We start from the raw sequence: 6268 nt of genomic DNA on the forward strand, positions 1-6268 counted from the left end.
ATAGCTGCCTGTCTCTACCTCTTGTTGCTGCTTCCTTCCTGTGTGCATAACAGCCATCTTCTGCCTTTTCAGGAGGGCCCTCACGTTACCCTGTTGTGAGCTTGTTACCTTCTCAAAGTTTGAAAGGAAGAGGAAGGACAGTTTAGCTCCTGGCATCTTTTTTGTGATCTCCACATGGGCTGCAGTGTTGGAGTCTGCCGTCGTAGCTGCCGTCGTAGCTGAGTGTCAGAAGTCTACAGATCCTGCTCCTCAGCTCTGTGGTGAATCCCATGCTTTGTGCGATGGAATTTGATATAAATCTGTCCAGATCTAGGAACCTGAATCATGCTGTACTGTGAAAAGGAGATATGGAGAGCAGAGAGACTGTAAATCAGCCATCTTTTGAGAAGAAGAGTTTTATTAGGCTTGTGACTCTTTCAAGGTCATGCAGAGGTGGATGCCATGTGAATAGGGAAATAATACATGCAAGAGACCCCTGCAGAATCCAACAGGAGAGGAAAAACCACAATTTTTCCAGCAAGTCACCCCTGCGCAGGGCTAGTTTTTCTGGACATTGTAACCTTACGGACCTGATAGAAAACCCTTGCAGGTTTTTCCAGTACAAGAAAATGACAGAAATGGGATTTTCTGGGAAGGTGGATGGGGATCGACAACACTTCTATTTTTGTTTTTGAGATCACTGTATTTGCTTTGGAGACGTTCTRTTTGATGGCTAGAAGGGTGCAAGAATTGGATGGGTTGTATTTTGTTGTTGTTGTTTGGTTGTATTTGTTTGTTTTTCGGCTAGGAACTAGGCTTGGCTTGAACTTTAACTGAGTCGTGTCTTTCTGTGGCACTTAGCCATGTGGCAAGTGCCACAGTGCTCCTGAGCGGCAGGAGGAGGCAGCAGCGGCAGCACCGCGTGGGCTGCAGTGAGAGCCGGGACACGCACAAGTGCCAGCGCCCTGACCCAGGTGGGGGGCTGTCACCGCTGGGCCGGGGCCTCTGCCTGCCCTGGGCTAACGGCATCGCTGGGGCCGGCCAGGGGATGCCAAGGGTCAGGCAGGTGTAGGGACACTGGCATCCTCCATGGGCAAGCACCCCAAGCCCGATGGCTGCCAGCAGAGGGAGATGGCCTCGTTCCACTTTTGTGTTGACAAAGAGTGTGGCTGCATTTCTGTCCACCAGGTCCTTGAGAGGAGAGCTCCAGGGGAAGGGAAATGCGATGTCATGAGCCAAGAGGAGAGCTGTGCGCTCCAGAGGCTCCACGTGGGGAGGATCTTGCTGAGCTCCAGCAGCCTCGTCAATTCTCCATCCTCAAATCAAGAGCTCTTTAGCGATAGCTTTGGCAGGTACATGTGAAAGAAGGAAAACTCTTATGGAGGTTTAAGTAGGTTTTTTAAATCTGTTACCCAAGTGAAAGAATTTTTGTCCGCTAGCTGCCTGCTTGGCAGAAACACCAATTTCAAAGACTCTTGCTAAACAATGTCTGGCAAAATCTATCAGATGGGAGGAAGAAGCCAAATTAATCACTCATGTGCTTGGAAATGTGTCATCTTGTTTGAAAACTCTCAGATAACTCCCTGAACACCTCAGAGTGAAATTGCCTTTATGGATATTATGCTTGGAGTCAGAATTAAGTTGGATTCTTCTGTTAATGCAAAGGTCTGTAATCACAATGTTTTTTTGGATTACATGCTTGATGAGCTAGAGTTATTTTTCCTAGCAGAGCCAATTGCTGAGGTAGAGATAAATGTTGGTACTTTTCCATCTCAAGCATGCCCAGAAGGTGCAAGGCTTAGAGGTCTCATGTCCTTGTACAGAAGCTATCATCCTCAGGGAGAAAATACTGTAATATTATAAAAGCTTATAACAACTGTGACACCAGTACAAAATTCCCTCTCCGTGCAGGAGGATTCCTCCCAACACTTGGGAGAATAGCTGAGGGGAATTGCACAATGATTAACCATCCATTGCTCACAGCACTTTCTGCCTGCAGTGCTGCACTGAGCAAGGTGCCTGCCTGGGTGCAGAGCAGCCCCCCTTGCCATTGGTACCTGAGCTGGCTGGTTCAGCGTGTGCCTGACGTCTTTGTCCTTTGCTGGCTACAGCACAGCTCTAGTTCTCTAACACAGCATCTGCTGCTGCAGGGCTTTGTTTAAAAGGCAACACAAGTTCTCCAGGCAGCTGGGCTGCAAAGCATGGGGCAACATGGAGGAATGTGTAACCTTGGCCTGTCTCCTGCCCAGACGTGGCAATGAGTCATGCCTGGGCCTTACCTGAGGAAGGGCTGTAAAGCTTGACACACTTGGAGGTGTGTGGCTCATGTTCCCCTCATTGGAAGTCATGTCAGGAGTCCCTTTTGGTGCTGAGCAACCTATAGTCTTTCAGAGCAGGTAGATTTGCAAGGCCTCCTGTCAGAGCCTGTGAGGAAACTGGGGCAGATCTCAGCATCTAGTCAAATCCTGCCTGAAAAACAGGCTCCATGTGAGCAGGACTGGCAAACTGAATGCCTGCAGTGGGTATGGCAGCTTTTGCAGGGCAAAAAAAGGACAGTTGCAGACCGGTTTGGAACCAACCCAACTCTGTTTCAGTTGCGGCAGCAAGACTGTAAAAGCAAAAAGGTCCTTAAAACTAGCAAGTATGTCAAGCAGTGGGCAAAAGAATTTCTTGCACAATTCAGAGCAACATGCTAGCTAACTGCATATGTAAGGAAAGGAGTTACAATTGCACAATGTGCTGAGAAATGATATAAGTGAGGATTTTGTCTCATGGCTTTTGGCAATCAGAAGGAACTGGGAGATAACTGAATTCACTCTGTCCTTCATTCTGTGGGCTCTCGGGGGCCTGTGATGGCATCCAAGAAACAGACTCAACCACAGCAGATGCTGCAGGCCAGGAGTATTCAGCTGGGCATGCATGAGATGTGTACATGGCAAATTGTCTCTGTGGACAATGGCTTGAAGAGCAGTAATTTTCTGTGTGCTCTATGGTATTGTGAAAAGCATACAATACTAAAAACATTGCTTGGGGAACATTTTGTGGGGCCTAATTGCTCYGAATTCAGTGGCTACCTGGATGTATAAAGTAAGGCCAGTTTGCCTCAGGAGATAACTTTTCGGGGGACGTAAGGGAGGTTTTTATTTCCAAGCTTTTATGATCCATATAGCATCTCAGTTTTAGGTGGTGTGATGCTTTCATTTCAGCCCCTCGTTTTATGAATAATATCATTAAGCAGTGTTACTCTGAAAGCTAAGATGATGCATTAATATCTTTAAAAGCAACCTGCTAATATGTTTGAGGAGATGAAGGTATGTCTAGCTTTCTACATTTAAAAGCTGGAGCTGCTTTGATGTAAATCTATTTATCATTCAAAATGTTGCTTCATTTCTGTGTTCTAAACTTTTTTTTCTGAAAAAAAAAAGTGTTTAGTGAATATAGCAATCATTGCACCACTCTTAAAAGTGAATATCAACAACAGCTGGAAATTTAGAGCAGCTGGCGTGTATTACTCTCAATATACTTATCCGGGCTAGCTGGAAATGAAGCACACAGGCTCTTTTCTCCACATTGCTTGCTTAGGACTTTGGTAAGGCAGTAATGCCCAAGAAACTGGGAAACTTGGTGTTATTTGGATCTGTAACTCTTAAATATCTCCAGAAAGGATTGTGTTACTCCTATTCAAAAGAGCAATTGGGATTCAAGGCTATATTGCAATGCAAGAGCAGGTCCTAGTATGGATGTGGCTCTCAATACTTTGTGTTAGTGTAAAAACAAACACAAACAAACATGGGGCACTCGTTTTCCCTCGAGTTTCCTCAGACTGATGAGAAAAGCTGCTTCCATTTTCTGAAGTGTGAAAAGCACATTTCCATTTTATGATCAAATGTTCCCTTCACTTCATTTCCTTCTGTGGATTTCTGAGAGTGGCAGTTGTTATGGCTTCTGTAAGTTAGAAAACAACCTAACCTCTCCCTCTATGTTTGGTGCTCAGTAAAAACTAATGCATCATATCTCACCCACCTTGTTTCCAGAAATTATGCCTATCACAGCATAAATTACTAAACTTATTCCTTAGCGAGTGATATCTGGTATAATACCTTTGATTTCATAGTATCAAACATAAATTCTGATGGAGAGAGTGTCATTATCATGAGTGAAATGCCCCGTTCCTGTGAGTTCAGGCTGAAGTGAATGCTTTGATGTGAATCTCAAATGAATACAGAGGGAGTGGCCCTCTCTGAAGTAGTTCAGCTGGCAACTTTAACCTCTTAAACTGTGGTCATATCTCTCATTTGAATCAATATTTGAACCAATATTTACTTAAGACTCAGTCATGATTTATATGGGAGTCTTGGTATTGCAACAACTGCTCTGTTACTCAATTGGATTCCCAGATTGACTGGTTAATACCTAACAAGACAGACTTTTAAATTCAGTGGTGCAAATTATCATCAGATTGGGAAGGAGAGCTCCTCTTATTGTGTCTAATTCAAAAATCTATTAGGTACCTGCAGTGGAGTACAACGCGCTCCTGTTGAATCGGCAGCAGGGTCTTGCTCTGTTTTCAGAGAGATCCTAGCCTGGATTAATTGCTTGGTGACCATTTTCTAGTTATGAGTAATTGTGTGTACTCCTTTGGGACAAAATGGAAAGAAAGTAGGATTAAATTATTTCATTACAAAATACCAGAGTCAAAGCTCTATATTATACAACATAATTCCAGCAACAATTAACTATGAGTTGAGGTCAAAAGCAGTCCTCAGTTTTGCAGTTTTGAAGTTCAGATGTATCACAAAGCTACTTTGGTTGGATATATGGATACTTTTATACTTTACTAATTATTATTAGGGATTTTTTAAAAATTAAACCTATTTGTCTCAATTCATGTGGAGCATTTCACAGATTGTGGACTGAAAACTCCACTTATTTTGTGCCAATATGACCATAAGATTATTGAAAACCTTAAAATCTGTACAGTAAGCACAGCATGTTAGTCAAAACTTTTAGGGAAAGAGACTGACTTTAGAAATGCAATTTGATATTTTGGAGCAGTGTTGTGGGGTGTTTTTCCTTTTTTTTTTTTTTCTTTTTTTTTTCTCTTCGTAAATCTGACTGGGGAATTGAGAGGAATGCAGTTTCTCCTATAAATGGAAATGGTGGCTTAAACTTCAGGCAGGCTGAGTTCCTCAGCATTAATGTCTGTGCAAGACAGACAAGACCTGTCATTTCCTAGATTTCAGGCTAGACCACTTGAAAAACAATGCATTTGTGTGTGAGAGAACAACAACAGACCCAGTTCTGTGAAATGCTTTGACAGCTTTGCTGATCCCTCCTGCATTTACCCAATCTGCTTTTCAGCTCGTGTGTGCTTTAAGAGCAGTGACCAGTTCTTTGGCAGGCAGTTCTCTGGATAATTACTCTGTTGCATATTTAGACACATTTTCTAACTTAATGACCTTTCTTTAACCTCAGACTGTTAGTCATTATCACTGGGAAGGAACAAATGTGCCCGAATGACGTGTCCTGCCAAAGCAATTGCTTGGAACATACACTTCGCCCCTGGCTCTGCCAGCCGAGTCCCATCACTGCCCTTGCTGCAGACTTGGCTCCCAAAGGATTTGGAAACTCCCCTCTATGCCACCACCTTCCCCCCCAAAACGGCCCAGCTGACTGCTCGCTGTGCATGACAGGGGTTTAACAGCCCACAAGGAAATAACCAAGTAGAATTCCTTCTTGGGCTTAGAGCTCTGTCAGGATGTCATAAAAACTGCACCACTGCAAACACTTAACTGCAACTGCCATCAGTGCCTGACTCAGAACGGCAGGGTCTGGAATTCCTATCTGACATCCACCCTTTTGCATCCTAGCAGAGGGGAAGGCTGCAGTGTGCTTGAATAACCAGCACTACTGGAGTTGCAAGTTCCATCACAAATCAGTTTTCAGCTCAGTGTTGGGCCATTGCTAAGCATAGTTAAAATAGCAAATTGTTGCATAATGAGCAAAAGCAGTGGGGAGGAATGGTCACGTAGAAATTCAATTCACCTTAAGACCTGTCAATAATAGATTTGGACAATCTCTTTTAGATTTGAATATGAATTGAATGTTTGAATTTCAGAAATGTCCAAAAGTTTTTATTTTACTACTAGCTGATATTCAAGAGTGCAGCAAGTAACTGAGGTGGGAGTGGAGCTGGATCTTTTTATTGTATTGCATTTAAATGCAGAGGAGTTGCTCTTGTGTTAAGGGCAGGCGCGTGAACATGGGAAGGAAAGCTTTTAACTGCCTC

The sequence above is a fragment of the Nothoprocta perdicaria genome, unplaced genomic scaffold (assembly GCF_003342845.1).
Source record: "Nothoprocta perdicaria isolate Ctin4 unplaced genomic scaffold, notPer1 scaffold_28, whole genome shotgun sequence".
Taxonomy (NCBI): domain Eukaryota; kingdom Metazoa; phylum Chordata; class Aves; order Tinamiformes; family Tinamidae; genus Nothoprocta; species Nothoprocta perdicaria.